General features: G+C 39.2%; 1 protein-coding gene across 27 annotated transcripts in view; it reads left to right on the top strand.

Moving 5' to 3' along the window:
• The window catches only part of PCDH15 (protocadherin related 15), a 633,377-nt gene that overhangs the window by 273,411 nt on the left and 343,273 nt on the right, over positions 1–16,693 (top strand). For 2 of the 27 annotated variants that reach the window (XM_083614045.1, XM_083614040.1), the window contains exon 1: positions 10,027–10,240. The exons of 19 other annotated variants lie outside the window; for them this stretch is intronic. The gene's annotated coding sequence lies outside the window, so the exon portion shown is untranslated. 6 more of the 27 variants (XM_083614046.1, XM_083614053.1, XM_083614055.1 and 3 more) reach the window with 6 other exon arrangements.

Genomic DNA, 16,693 nt, shown 5'->3' with positions numbered 1-16,693 from the left:
TGTTTTAATTGCATTGTGCCCAGCTCTAAAATAATAGGATAAGCAGTGGGTCAAAATATGCTTATTAATTAAGTAATATGCAAGCTTGTTGCTGCATGAGATTCATACTGGGTAACTCAAATTGTTTCAACACCCAGATTCTGTCTTTTATGTAATACAGAATCCTAAAGGCTAAAAACTTTGAGGAGTGTTCACTTTATCTAATAATAATAATAGAAATGCTTTGCTTAGGCAATGATAGAATGAAATGTAATTTCCCAGCCCGGTGAGATATGCAGTTACTCCAACATCATCTGATTTTGCTTTGCTTTCTAATTGTATTAAATAGCACAGTGAGTGCTTCTTGAAGCTGTTGGGCTTTAGGACCCAGCACTGCTTAGAGAGTTTCTCTTTTAATCTTGTGTGATTTGCCTTTGAAGAGGGAAGTGGCTAAGAGACAGTGGGCTTTAAGTTCTTCTTACCATACCTATGTGTGAACAACAGGACTATCAAATTCATGCCTTCTTTATCCAGAGTGGAGTTCATGTGAGGATCCACTCAGTGCCAATGCTTCAGCCAAGACTGCCATTGTTTCACGTGTGGAAATTAATCCAGGTTAGAAATAACTTCAGTTGAGTTTTCTTTTATATGTTTGAGATCTCAGCTTATTGTTTGTTCTTCTTCTCATATTAGTCCAGCAAAAGTAGAATGAATTAAAACTTTATTTGACTTCTGGATTAATTTTACTCCTAGCTGTAATAATTTTCCTAGTACTTCTGCTGCTCTGTCCTATTAAACTTGAGGATAGTATTGATGTCGGCTTCTCAGAAGTTCATTTCTACTGGTTCAAAACCTTCCGAGAAAATAAAATTCATTATAGTACAGTAGTGTATTATGCAAACCTCTGGAATATATTTGAAAGTCCAACAGTTAATTTATGAATAATAATCAGGCATCTGAATGGTTTAAAATAGTGGGGAAACATAAGGATTATTTTAAAAACAGTTTTAACATATTATCCATTTCTCTCCTTTCCTCCCATTGCTTCCTTTTACCAATAAATACTCAGTAGGGTCTTTCTTCATAAGAGTTTTATTAAAAGAGTCTTGGGATTCAAGGGTCTTGAAACAGCATATGCATGTAGGCTTTTCAATTTGACCTCAAGTTCAAATTCAGATTAAGGATGAGAGGAATAAAAGCTTACTTTCATAAATGTGCTTTCATTCCAGGTGGATGTTTACTATGGTATAACTATCCATAAACTCAGTTGCTGTTGGTATTCATAATAATAATATTAGCATAGCAACAGCAGTGTGTGTAACATTTTACAGAATACAAGAGGGCAGGTCCCTGCCCCAAGAAGCTTACAATCTAAAATTCAACACAGAAGAAGCAACAAAGGAAGAAAAAAGTGGAGGCAGGAATCTGTGATTGTTTCAGGGGGTTGTGCCAAAAACTTAATAAAAGCAGGTGAGTTTTGAGGAGGGATCCAAAAGAAGTAAAAATGGATAGAATCTCAACACACATTCTGGAAGGTAGTTCCAGACATACATGGCAACAAGCGTGAAAATGAAGGGTCTTTTAAGGAAGCAGCAGATCATTGGAAGATGGTGGAACTGGAGGAGTAAAGGTTATAGAAGGGGATGTGTCAGGAGATAAGCTGGGCAGGGAAGTGGAGGGCTTTGAAGGTAAGGCTAAGGAAAGCTCCTGGATCCAGAATCCAGAGCAGATTGACAGGAGCAGCGAATGATGTTGGTATCTGACAGTTCATCCAGATTTCCCTTTGTGCCACACTTTACAGGCGCAGGTCTGTATACAAGCATTTTTGTTTCTGTTTTGTCCCTCTGCTTTCTCTGGGAAAACCTGCTGTTAACTGCAGAATTGGAACTTGGTTCTTGGGTTTTCTGCAGACTGCTGTTTGTTCCCATTCAGCAGTAAACATTGGGTTTCCCTGGGGAACGTGGTGGGACAAAAAAAGAAAAAGAAAAATAGCCCTGCTCAGACATGGGCCTGAAAAGCATGGGAAGCGTGGTGCAAAAGGAAGTCTGGATGAGCCCATAAAGGGTCCAGTCTGAGACAATGGAAGGAAAGAGAAGAGGCAATACCAATAGCCTAGGTGATAGATTCCGGTAAAGGAGGAGACATGTCAGCATCTTTCTTGGGATTGTGTGTTTCACTGGCCTTTGAATCTTCTTGCGTACATTGTTGCCTTTCTGTTTCCAAACTTGCCAGAACTGAACTGATTTAGCATTGTCCTGCTCTTGCAATGCCTTCTACCCAGAACAGATCCTGAAAAGGCTATGAGCCAGATTCCAGAAGTGCACTATAATCAGATAGCGCAGGGTGCAGCAGCTTTCTATTTTCCATATCTAAAGCAGCTCCAAGAGACTCACAGAATCTGGCAACATTATATGATATTGTTGGAGTAAAGATAGCAAACATATTATATGTCTATGTAAACCTATGTACCTTAATATTGCATCTCAGTAAATATTGAGTGGTGATCTGAGATCAGTCCATCATTTCCCCATATTTCTTCCATATTTCCATTCCTGCTATAGATCAGTTTCCTATACCACTCGTAGGTGTTTCTACCTAGCATTATTAAATGTCTTGTAGTAGGGATAGGGTACAGTATTATAATGATCATGATCAGTGGTGTCTTTATCACATACTGAAATAAGCATTGTAATGGTAATGATACTTATTTTTTTTATATAGAAATGAACCCATCAGCTCAGGAGCACCAAAAAAAGGTTGCTGACACTTTAGTAGCCCAAACTAGAGCCAGGGCCAGATGAACTGGAACAGAAACAGCCCACCAACAGCAGCACCAATTACAGAAAACTAATGATTTGGCACTTGACCAAACTGCTGTTTACTGTTAGTATAAGACATAAGGTTTAGATTATATGGAATGCCTCCATGCATGTTTCCACAGGCAGTAGCTGGTTCCAAAAGCAGACCAGCAAAAATAGCTTTAGAGTCTCTGGCCAGAGTTTCTCACTCATATGGTCCCAGCACAGATGAATTGGGTTGAACGTAAACAGCTTTTATAATCTTCTTCACAGCTGTATGTAAAATGTAGATGATTGTTCATATCAATTTAGAGCACTATAACTTTATAAGGCATGGGAGCGATGTGTTCTATAAAAAGCAATTTGTCCATACCAATGCAATTAGTTGTCATTGTATTTCAGCAACAAAGATGTATTCTAATAAAATGCTGGTATTCAAAGCACCGGTTTAACAAAGCAGTTCTCCCCCCCCCCCCCCTTGTAGGTATACTGAAACTCTTAGAAGCACTGAAAGGGAGAGAAAAAGCCAGCTATTTATGTTGGGGAAACCAACCTGTGCTGGCAAAATGCTAACATGAAATTGCAAATGCAACAGAAACTTCCATTTGTTTAATAGTCAATTACTACTGTCCCTGGATTTGTGAATATGGGATTTAGATTAAGACCTCATGGTGAACAGATGGGCTGATTGCAGGGCTCTGAACAATATGTCCTACTGCTTCCCCGCTCCTTGTGTTCTGAGTTATAATCAAGTTTCCTTACACCCTGCCACTCAGCAACAATAACAGTGGAAGTAATGCTAGCAGAGTCCCTTCAGATATGCATCTTTTCTGCAATGCCCTTATGTAAATACAGCTTATTTTTCCAATCCCCCACCCCATGCTGTTCTTAGAATCATACCACATGGAGCTGATTGTAACAGGGCATTTGCGGTTCCTGGTATCTGTATACCCACTGGAATGTTGTAGCCTTTTTACGAATCCCCAGGGATTACCATAATAAGTCTGTCAGCATTTTCTAACACATCCCATTTTCAGAGATTTATAACTGCATCTCAGCCTCACAGCACCTTAACTCCATGAACATAATATGAACTTCTAACCAATTTAAACCAACCTAGAATAAAACTCAGCACAAACTAAACCCTAAATAAGTCTAGCAACAGCAATTAAATGTTCACAGTACTGCAGGAAAAGTCAGGAAGTATTTAACAATACTCCATGGAAAGGTATTGCCCCCCCAACTATCCCCAGCAGTGCTTATATCAACATTGGGGGTGGGAAGCAACTAGTGTGTAATTATACAAATCTGCTGGTTGTCAGTTTTTAAAGCAAGAACAAATGGGATTTCAATTAACAGGTGAATTGTGCTATTTATAGAAGAAGGAGGCTATTGGTGTTAGGAGGAATTCAGCATTGCATGAAGGCATCAGTAGCCCATTTAACTCACCCCTGGCTTGGAGGCCACTTTCCAACTCTCATCCATCTCCCCAGTAAGGGAGTAGCTGACAGCCAGCCACTGTGAGACACATTCTCTCTCCTGACTAGCAATTATTCCAACTTCCCAGGTAGAATGATCCCCCTCCTTCTCTCCTGTAGATTCTCCCAACTTCCCCAGAGCCAACTGTGGGGAGCGCACAGTGGGGGAGGGGAGTCCTATTGTGCAAGTGGAAGACTTGCTGCATGACTTAATAACTGAATCCTGCCCATGATGATGACTGCTGTTAGTATATTGAGGGACGCAGACTCCATAGTTGCACTAAATATATTTTGAAAGTTTCCAACTCCCTACATCATCCTTTGGTAAAGGGATTGTTAGAACAGCCACAGATGATTCAGTCACAACTTTACAAGGAAAAATAGCTCGCAATGAGAATGGTGTTTTTGGTAACCTTGCTTTTTCCTCTAATATTTCTCCAACCTTCCTTTGTGCTTTTAACCCCAGACAGTGTTTTTAAAACAATAAGGGAGAATTAGAGACTCTTTAATACTGCCATATCTGGCATCTTTATTGTAGCATTTTATAAAAGCTTTGCAGATACCGGTTTTAGATTTAGGACTGACATATACAATTCTATGATTCTGAGAGCCTGTCCAGGAAAAAAAAAATGATTCAGAACTAATATACAAAGTGACCTTAAATTTGAAGAAAATAACGATATGATTTGATACATGTTTGGGGAGTAAACATCAAACAACTAAACAGAATAGCTACAAAGTTCACAAAAGTAAATTCACTTGCATTCGCAAATATATTTAGAACTGTGGCTATAAATACGGGGCTTATATAGATATTCATCAGAAGCAGGTCTAGCAGAAGAGTAAGTCAACCGTGATTTTGCAAGCCTGGTCTCTTGTAACATGCAAATTGACTTAAGATGGCAGGGGTGAATGCTTCTGTTCTGCCACCAATTTTGCTCTACAGTGCAACCACTTTTTGTTATCTACTCTAATGCCCTTCATCATCTGTGATGTTCTCCAGTAGGATTCTGTCACGGGTTTGTTTCATAGCGTTATTTGTGGGAGACTTAAACAAATAACAGGCCAACCCAGTTTGTATTCTCTCCACTATGAACAGATTGTTGTTGGAGCCAGAGTGCTTCCAGACACTCAATATTTTGTGGGAGGAATTCAAGAGCATGCCAGAAATTTAGGTAACCCAAGTGGTGGGGTGGGGAACTCATAGGCCAATCTCAGGCCGAAATACCATTAAGAAAAATTAAACTTGCCAAATGGAAGGAGGTGACATCAGCTGATAGGCACAGTGCCAGAGTTTGGTTCTGCTTTAGCTGCATTATCTCATCAGCTGATGAGCAGGGGTTAAATCCTGCTCAGTTGGTTGTTCCCTGCTGAGAACAGGGACATGTAGCCAAAGCTCAGTGCTTTGTCTTAATATCCTGCTACAAACAGCCCCATGCTGCTCTTTAAACCTGCAGTTTTGGATGTTACAAGAGCAGCTTGGTGCTGCTTGCAAATGGGTTTTAAAACAGCCTCTGAAAGCGGTCCAGTGATGCACTTTGAAGTCCTGACATCAGGTGATTTTTCTGGCCTGCTAGCCAGAAAAAGCTACCTTAGTTCAATAAATACAAAATACAAATACTTATTATAACAAATCCACTTAAAACAACATACCTTTAGCAGTTAGGAAAGTGATGGGCAAATGCACTGAAAAGTGTGGGATGAAGGAATGATTCGGGAGAAGATATATAAATGCCCCACAAGCAAATCAGGATGAATGTTTCTTGTCACACAACTACCCTGAAAATGAATCAAATGATTGTTCAATAAAGACTGAGCATAGTCTATTCTTTGTATAAGCAAGTCAGAATGAATTATTAATAAACAGGTCATCTGGCGAAGCCCCCTTTTTCAGGTGCATATACCATGGGGTACATGTAATGTTGTAAATAGTAATAGTGCACATAGCCATCATGTCCCACCATGCATTGAGGATTACCATTTTGGTGAGTGTGTGAACTTGAAGTTTAGAAGGCCAGGCAAAATGGAGAAATTTTAAATATCAAAAGTCCAATACATATGCTATAGAGAGAGCCCCTGTCTTTCTCATCCATCATAAAGTCTGGGAGAGGCACCAGGCAATTACTTAGGGAGCTCTGCAATACTTGCTAGCAGCATGGAATAAATTCAACACAAACTGGACACCATTTTAGGGGAAAGGTCAGTTCCATTAAAATAGAACTGCATATTCAAAATTGGAGTTATTTGGTTACTGCTTACTTACCAAGAGTCAAATCAGCAGGCTATAGTTAAAGGATCAATTTTATTTTGAAAGTACCTGAAAACATACAGCCTTCCTCATTATTCTGACATAATTTCCCAAGTTGCATTCTTTAAGAGCTGGTGAAAGTATGATTTGTAGTTTGTATTCAACAGTAGCATTATAACTGTATATCTACCCAAAATGTGTGTGAGAGAGTAAGTGGCTATTCCCTCTTCTATTCTACTCAGTCTAATCTTAATAAACTTACTTGGCTTTTATGAAGTTGCATGAAATCACACTGAGTGGGGGACACAGCCTGGAGTCTTGTCCTGATCTGTAGGCCCAAGTGGTTTGGTGCAGGGGTACCGAAGGAAGATGTCGAAAATGATAGAATGGCCAGTTCTAGTGCTCTATTAAAGAAAGGTGTAAACTTACAACACAGCCTTCAGAGCCCTGCTGCCGTTATAGACTTGGGACAGATACTGAAGCAGCAAGCAGTTGTCATGACTTGTCCGAACCCAGGAAACAAATAGCAATTACTTATATGGAAGCAAACTGTGTAAGCTGGCATCAGTAGTCCATTTCATTCACCCCTGGCTTGGAGGCCACTTTCCAACTCTCATCTATCACCCCAGTAAGGAAGTAGCTGGCAGCCAACCAGTGTGAGACACCTTCTGTCTCCTGACTAGCTGAGCCTCCCAAGCCCACAGATAAACATAGCATCAAAGCAAGCCAATTAACATATATAAAAGCAGGTGAATAAACATATGTGAGTTCATTCTTGCAGTAGCTAACCATTAGTCCCGGGTTATATTGAGTGTCAAGATACAGGCCTTCTGGAACATTTTCACCATTTGGTTCTACACAAGTATGTTAAGATGTGCACTAAGACTTGTGGGGTTCCAAATTATACAGTATATCATTCCTATATCCCTACTTTCCCAATAAAATAAGATACTGCTATATGCTCCAAGGACTAGAGGCAGATTACAGTTATTTCAGAGAGTTGAAGAAGGGTGTTAGAGAATGGGCATTTGTTGACTGTGGCATGTAGACTTCCAAACCCTGGAAACCTGTTTCTCCACACACAGCAATGGGACAAAAGAAATGACTGTGCGTACCATTGGTGATGTTGCCTCTGTTGTTCCAATTTCTGTTCTCTCTGAAGACTGACTCCAGTCTTGTTTACAGGAAAGGCAAGGGGATGTGATGTTATTAGTCTTAAATATATATTGGAAAATGGTCTAATCACAAATAGTACAATTAAATTTGCCGAACACTGCAATCCTTTAGCCACTTACCCAAGTACAAGCCTCACTGAACTTGGACTTATTTCTGAGTAGACTACATATATAATAGACTATGTATGCACTGTATACAGCTTTATTTTAGCTGTATTGAGCTGACAATGAATGTGAGGGCATGGCAGAAACGTAGGATCACTGTGAGGTGGTGTTAGTTTCATATCTGTGTGTTATAAGTCAGTTGTCCAAACTTAGCTTCAATAATAATATGACAAAGTGGCATTATGCAAACTGCTGTTTGAAACCAAGGTGCTCCTAAGATTCCATTAATCTCAAAGATACAGTAACATAGATCAGCATGAGGTGACTGCATAATAGGAGAGAGAAGACTGCATGGAAATGGGAGTGATCTGTGCTCAAGGTAGAGTTGACAAAAGTAAGGAGGAAGGTGAAGGGGGAAAGGGAATGAAGGTGAAAATGGATATGGCCAAGGGGACATTGGGAATGGCATTGAAGATGAAAGCAGAGGCATGAAAAGGTCTAAATAATAGGAGAGGACAGTGGCTCCATAACTGGGCAGAAGGTGAAAGGGGTGCTGCTTGGTTGCATTGCGTGGGTCTGTAAAGATGCAAGTGGTTATCGTGGTTTGTGCCCAAGAGAGTGACAGAAGGCATGGCCATGGGGAGAAGGTGAAAATGGGGGTGCAGGATAGAAGAAAGAAGTCTGGTTGGGGAAATGAATAGTGAACTTAGTAGTTGCATGGGGTGTGAAGGGAAGCTCATGGTAGTTCCAGAGAAGCGGACACGGAGCAATGGATCCAAACTACAAGAAAGAAGATTCCACCTAAACATTAGGAAGAACTTCCTGACAGTAAGAGCTGTTCGACAGTGGAATTTGCTGCCAAGGAGTGTGGTGGAGTCTCCTTCTTTGGAGGTCTTTAAGCAGAGGCTTGACAACCATATGTCAGGAGTGCTCTGATGGTGTTTCCTGCTTGGCAGGGGGTTGGACTCGATGGCCCTTGTGGTCTCTTCCAACTCTATGATTCTATGATTTGTGTGGGCTAGGAGGGGCTGGTGAGTACAGTAAGCAGGGATGCAGCCCCTAGTATGTTCACTAGATTCTCTCTCTCTCTCTCTCTCTCTCTCTCTCTCTCTCCAATTAAAATTTCATACTCCCTTCCCAAGGATCAAGGATTCCTGATGGCTTTGGGAGGCAGCAGAAAGTGAAGGCAACTCAATTTTTCTCTCAAATAGGCATAGGGTAGCAATTAGGGAATGTGTAATCTAGTCTGGCCATTGTATGATCTTATAACCACACAGTGCTGAAGACTATTACAGGAAGGTTCCTTAAATCGAAAATGGATGTGCATTCTGGATGCATATACAGTGGTACCTCAGGTTAAGAACTTAATTCATTCTGGAGGTCCGTTCTTAACCTGAAACTGTTCTTAACCTGAGGTAGCACTTTAGCTAATGGAGCCTCCTGCTGCCACCACACCACCGCCACACAATTTCTGTTCTCATCCTGAAGCAAAGTTCTTAACCCAAGGTACTATTTCTGGGTTAGCAGAGTCTGTAACCTGAAGTGTCTCTAACCTGAAGTACCACTGTATATAAAATGCATTGATGAAAATTACTAATTAAGATTTTTAGGCAAAAATATTTTCACTGCTAGTTTAGAAAGAGCAAAAAGGGCAATATCTTTTACTCCTCTTTATTTGTTTACCTAATAGATTAAACATAAGGTGGACTTAAGTATCCACTCCTCTTGTGCTGAGAGGCTTTAAACAGATTATTCCTTTCTGGTCAAATGATACATTGTAAATGAACGTAAGCTGCTGTACTCCTTTGTTGCTAATGAAGTGGGAAAAGCAAACAAAGAGCCCCTGGCAAAGGTTGATTGGACACACAGTATATTCAAGGAGCTAGCCCTGATTATCAGTGGGATATCAATTTGTCTTAGGGCTGCAGCACCTGCTACTAATTGCTGGTGAGAGCTCAGTGGTCACTGTATAGTTTATCCCACTCAGCGCTCTCTCTCTCTCTGTCTCTCTATGTGTCTGTCTGTCTCTCCAGTAGCTGCTGAGAGCAGGACAGCTAATTGCTATTGCTTTAATGCCAGTGAATCAGTGTGCTGAGCTAATAGCTGCAGATAGAGGGCACACTAATTCCTGCTTGGAGTGTATGGCTAGTTACTTGTGATGACTAAAGCGGCTGGAGTGCATAGCAGAACGTGGAAAATGTTTTTTGTGGCTTTCTGATATGAGAAGGTATTTTTTTTTCCCCAAAAAATTTTCGCTGTTGTTCAGGCTATGATTGTGATGAATGTTTCTCATGCAAAGAGATTGCTGCGGTTATGCACTTCACCTTGTTTACCTTGAAAAGAGAAAAAGGAAACCTCGTTCTTATGTGCGAGACACTCACTGTAAACAGGCTTAGCAGGAAAAGAAACTTAATGCACAACCCAGCGTTGGCTAAGCATGAAACTTTCAGCTATTCAGTAAGTTGTTTTTCCCCACTTTAAACTGGCATTGATGGTAAACTACCTGAAGAGTGGAGATTCTCTCAAAGAGCGAAGTAATGTATCTAGCGTATGAATCATCTGCTTTGAGGTTTATAGCTGGAAGCCGGCAGTAATAAAGTGGTACTACTAACCATTTATTTTAGATGTTCAGTAGCTTCTCTCACCCTAGAAACTGTCTTCTGCATATTAACTTCTGTAGCATGCCTGCTTTTACTTGTTGTATTTTGCTTCTTAAAATTCTTGTCTGTTCACAATTGCAGTGTAAGTCAGTATATGCTTGCAATTTTCTAGTGTGGTGTTGAAAGCAAGTTACCTTAATTATGGATTTGACTGTTCTGTGTTTTGTTTTTTGTCTGATGGAAATAGTTGAGAGGGCTGTTATCCAGAAAGAAGGGGCTGCATTTTACTTGTTGTCTAATGAGGCACCATTTGATCCATATATTAAGTTAATTGGAAAGCTGTTCAGAGAAAATATATGAGGTTGGTTTATTCATTGCAGCAATAAGCCCTTTGCATGAATACAAAATAGCTGAAGTAATAACTTCTTTGCAGAGTTCGTGTGTTTTACTTGTGGAACGTCAGCATACAATTTCCTAAACATGTGCACAGTTTTACTTTATATACACCCCAAAATGTGTCCAGCTATGGTGTGAAATTCAGTGTGCTTAACAGATATCCACATTATTCTGACAATCACTGTTGTTATTTTTGTTTATTATTAAGAGATATAACACTCGGCTAATTGGGTCATTCTTAGAAGATAGATCTTGCAAGTTTAAGTCTGCACCCATACTTTTCTGATTCTCACAGACAGCTAATTGTTAGAGCTGGTAAATGAATTTGGCAGGAGGTGAATTTGATGCTTCTTCTGATAACAAAATAACAATTAATTTACACACTAGGGAGCTTTTTCAGCATTAACTGTGGCTAGCCTAACGGTATAGGGGAAAACCCCAACTTTCTATGTTACTTCCAGTTACTCAGGTCCAGTTATGGGTTCTCTCTCTCTATGTTTGAAAGGGTTGTCTTATAGCTGATAAAGTGTTATTTGATGCTTCTATCCAGTTGTGGTGTTACTCTTGTTTCAGCAATATAATCTACCTAGGTTGGAGTCAAAGCCCTATGAAATAAGAGTGCAGTTTAGACAGCGTACTGTTCAGCTTAAAGACAAAGCACCTCTCTCTTTGCTGATGCAGTGATGTGCTTAGGGCTGGAATGTTAGCTTCAATCACTTTGCCTCACCAGTTATCCTTGAATGGTAAGCGTGCAGGCTGTAGCAAATTCTGGAATTTCCTCTGTGCTTTATAGTTATCTACTTGTCTTAAATCACTGCTTGGAATAATTGCATTGTCATCTCATGTCATCTTAGCTCAGGTGCAATAGCTTTGCCAGGGGAGCAGTCGCCTGTAAAAATAGTGGCACTGAAGTTCTTAATAATCTTTGAAAAGTGTTTTTTTTATATTGGATTATTGATTTACCCATGTGTGTCTCTGGTATGTTTGTTGAAAATATTAGGTAGTGTTCAGTGCTGAATTAGTAGTCAGAATCAAGTAATAAGTTTGTGAACTATACAATAAAGGATACCTTGATCTGTCAGTTAGTAGTGTTAGAGCCAAATGCCAACAGGTGAGCAGATCCAACCATGTGAGAAGAGTTTAGCAGCAAACTCTAGATCAGGCATCCCCAAACTCGGCCCTCCAGCTGTTTTGGGACTACAATTCCTATCATCCCTAGCTAACAGGACCAGTGGTCAGGGATGATGGGAACTGTAGTCCCAAAACAGTTGGAGGGCCGAGTTTGGCCATGCCTGCTCTAGATGGATAGCCATGTTAGTTTGTTGCAGCAAAAGTTACAAAGATCCTGTGGCAGCTTAAAAACAATTTTATTGTGGAACAAATGTATCCATAGTTTAGGAAGGAATATGTATGAGTACTTAAAGTTTAGTATGTTACCAGTAGTCCAGTGCATTTATGATTTCACACTTTCTGCAACATCACAATACAGATTCAAGCTGTCCTAGACCTAATTTGCCCATCTGTGCCTAAAGAGGCAGTTGCAGTTGCAGAACTAGCAGTTTTTATTCACAATTAACTAATCATGAACAAATGCTACCTCTTGATTCTGTAACCCGAATCACTAATAGATTAGAATCCCCTTACAATACTTAAAGACACATTCTCAAGATCATATAACAAAGGCTAGTGTATACACTTTAACCTAGCTCTCACTTCTCCCACTTCTATAACAAAACAGATTCAAACTCAGCAAAACATGATTTTTCTAATTATTTCACTGCACATTTATATCCTCAACATTACGTTAAACTCTGATCCAGTTTAAATTTAAGTGTTTAATGCATTATTACATTTATATCCCACTTTTCAACCAATAGTTTTCACAACTAAAATGGAAAAAACTTCATTATAATTATTTAAAAACCTATAACTAAAAGTTATCACTTCTGCTTCCCAAATCTGTCTTACATGTGTCCTATACTCCAGTTTCACTACCAAGATACTGTGAGAAAATTATTTTCCATGAATGCTCTTTGCTTTCTAACCCTTGTGAAGTGATCTTGTGAATTCAAGTAGAAAAAGGAGAGCAAAACTGGAATTGAGGTCTCCACCATGCAAGATGAGACCTCACATCCTGCATTGTTAAAATAAGATATTCACACTTCACTGAATTATTTCTGCCAATGTTGTATTTCCTTGCAATGCATAACAATGAAGGGGGGGGGTGAAGAATGCATTTGCTTTGGTGCATTCTTGTGTTCGTTTTGTGCTAGTTTCTTCTTGCCATCCAAATTGTGATCAAAAGTCAAGATACATTATGCCTCCCTGTGGAAATCAAGTTCACTATGCAGAAGTAAAGTTACATTTTTAAGTGATCCCCTTGTTTCATCCTGTCCAAATGGTAGGAACTTCCATGACTCTTCTGTTCCTCCAGAGGCAAATATAAGTTCAGAGATTACAGTTCCCTTGCTCCCAAGGACCAGAAACTTATGTATACTATGAACTAGTTCAGGGCATGCACCCCAGGGCTTTTTTAAAAAAGGCAGGCTGTGTGGGGAGGGGGCTTTCTATACTTCCTTTCCATGTTCAGGATTTAAAAACCACAAAATGTTAATATAAAAAATTGGAAATGCTTTGGGGCATTAAAAAAATTGGAAATGCTTTTCAATAATTATTAGCCCAGTGTATATACTGTGATTAGTTTCCTAAGCAATCCCTACATGTATGGTGGGAAGCTCTAAAGGGAACAGCTGCTCCTAACTTGGTTGCTGAAATTTAAACATGCCTTCAGCATGTGGCAATTGATGGAAATCAGGATGCTCATCTGATTTGGACTGCCAGAAATAAAATGGCTATGTTGTACTCAGGTACTGCAAAAAGGGAATTCAGGGTGTGACATTAGAGGCCACAACTGAAATTTCACCATACATGTTACAAATTGTCAGTAAAAATGGCAGCATGCTAGCAAGCTTCCATATTGCTTGTGACTGCAGCTGTATAATGGATTTTTTTTACTTACGACATTTTCTGCAGTAATTAAATGTTTTTTATTAAAGTGTAGGCTGACATTTTGATAAGGTGAGGTTGTATGGACACGATATATATTTTAAAAAATCTTCAATGCATGAGCAATGCTAGTTCCACAATAAAATCCAGACTTTGAGAATCCTAAGGATAGATTTTCACAGTGATGTGAATTCTGCTACACAATTTTCCTTTGAGCTGAAAATTTCAGAAAGTTTGCAATAATTCCCCTCTGAGGAGTCTATTCATGTGCTAAATGTTACTAACCCTTTTATACATTTATATTCTCAATGAGTGGATCTACTTGCAAGAGTTGTGTAATATCAGACAAAGGAACCTATCTACCTCTGTGTGCCCAGAGTACTCCTTACTGAGAAATCTTTTTTGAGGAAGTTGAATTGTAAGATTCTTATCTTACATTGCTCAGCTAAGTAGCACAACTTAATGTGCAACAGAGTGGCGAAGCTAATATATGAACTGGCTCTTTAAAAGTTACAAAAACTCCACTGTGAATTGGTTTATTGTGTTTAGCAAGCTGTAGAAATTCTTCATGTGTCAAAATTTTATAAAACTAAACTTTAATCTTAAAATAACTTGATGTATGAACATTTGCTTTTAAAAGACCTCATTATCTAATAATATTATCTAGAGAAAACTAATGCCTTAGTGTCTACAGGCAGTATCATTTATCGATTTCCATCTGTTCATAGTTATTCAAGTATATGATTGTTCCAGCGGGTTTTAAATTAACATAAATCATTTAGCCAGTGCTGTAACAACTTTACTAGCTTGGCTGATCTAATTATTTTATTATCCATTTGCATTGTGGTTGTGTTTAGTAACTTCGGAAACAAATTGTTCCCTATTTGAAGTTTGCTCCAGTTCGTAACTTGTATATTGTTAATCTTGGCTACTGATTGCACAAGATAATGATGTTTTTAATTATCTCAACCTTCTGTGGGCAAATGATCCCTTGGCCACAATCCAGAGCCCTCTTGGGCTCCGGTGTTCACATAATGCTTGGCACAAGCACAGACTGCCCTCCTCGCCGGATTCCCTGACTTCGAAATGAATGGAGCACCCCTTGCTTGTACAGAGGTTCAAGACCTGCTGAAGTTGCATTTAGCAGTAGAACCAGTGTGGTGTATAGAGCATTGGACTGGGAATTAAGGAGAGCTGCTTTCAAATCCCTACTCCATCATGAAGCTCACTAGCTGATCTTGCACTGGTCACTGTCTGTCAACCTAGCTCTACATCACATAGTTGTTTTAAGAGCAGGGAAGAACTATGTATGGCACTCTCAGCTCCTTGGTGGAAGGCCAGGATTGAAAAGAATACATAAATAAATAAGATAGTGTGAACGTGGCAAACTTGCATCTTTAAGGGGCTTTAGCCTGTGATGCTTAGAAGGGCTTCAAGCAGCTTCATTGTGAGATATTTGTATGTGTTTGCTGGTTAGTGGAAGATTCTGATTTATTTATTTACTTATTGCATGGCCCATTGAATGGTGCTTTTTGAGCATTTGTAGTTACAACCCAAAACCCAAATTCTGTGTGGATGTTGCAGTAGCTATTCCCTCAGTGTTGAAAAGGGCAGCATACACAGGCCTTTTATGTGGCTACCCACACTTAAAGAAGTTGTATGACTTGGCCTCAGTAGTACCGGTATATAACCCCTTTGTTGTATACTTCATTTGTTATTGAAACTGTATTTCCCCGAGTTCCATTTTCTTCACTAACACCAATGTATCATGTAGGAAACATAATCATTCAGCAAATGTAGTAAGAAAAGACACCTAGAGATAAATTCAATGGGAAACCCACTGCAGTGGCCTTTTGCTGATGGCTGCAGTTCATTTGAACGTTATGGCTTCCATGTTCTTCCTTCGTGGGATGAAAAATACATCCTATAAGTTGCCATTCTAGCACATTCTAAAATAAATTTGCTTCTTGTCTTCTGAACAAATCCTTCTGGCAGTCTTTTGAGTTGTTGAAAGGACAATCTCTTAAGTTAAGGTGGTGAGTAGGGTTAGGCAGAATAGTGTTTGCTCAGGATGAAAGAGACACACTCAGAATTGAATTGTCAATTAGAAGTGACTTCCCACTGGATATGAATGTTCTATTGCTGAGAGATTCTATTATTTAGAAGTTTCTTTCATTTCTGTATTCAGTGAAAGGAAAGCTTGAGCATGGCCAGTAGAATTAATAACAGCTTCCTGTGTAAAGGAAGACAGCCATGTACTTAATGAAGTGCATCATTCTAATAGCAAGTCCTCCTAATGAATGCTTTCCCTGTTGTTTTAGAAAGGAGCCAGAGTGACACTTCTCTGATTCTGGATCACTGAATCCGTATGGAAGCACAATTTCTTTGTCTGAGAAGAGTCTCCTTTAATTTTATTTTAACATTCAGGATGCAAGTCTATTACTTACTTTACATTTCACATTTGGTGTTCTAGTGTGGGGTGTTACATTTTTAGCCATATAATTATTTGCTATTACAGTCAAAACTTGATGAGATCATATCAACTAAGAGCTCAATGGAAGAAAAACATAACCCTCACTAAAGATGCCTGGAATAATGATAAAAGCATCGAGATCTGATACATTTGTTTTTCAGTGTTTATTTCCTGTGTATTTTTTTAACAAAAAAACATTTATGATAACAGCTGATATAAGTATGTTAATGGCTACAGAATAATATCTCCTTGAAATATGAACAGATGAGTTTCAAATTAAGTGCAAAATGATATGCACTCACATAGTCCACATGATGTACTATGAAGTGGCTGAAATTGCCAGGAAAAGAAATCTTGGGGTTGGTAGTAGAAAAGGTAAATTCACTCCTTTAGAAAGGAGCCAGTGTGGTGTAGTGGTTAAGAGCGGTAGTCATG

The sequence above is a fragment of the Podarcis filfolensis genome (genome assembly GCF_964270895.1).
Source record: "Podarcis filfolensis genome assembly, chromosome: 5".
NCBI classification, from domain to species: Eukaryota; Metazoa; Chordata; class Lepidosauria; order Squamata; family Lacertidae; genus Podarcis; species Podarcis filfolensis.
This window is presented reverse-complemented; position numbering and strand designations above follow the sequence as displayed.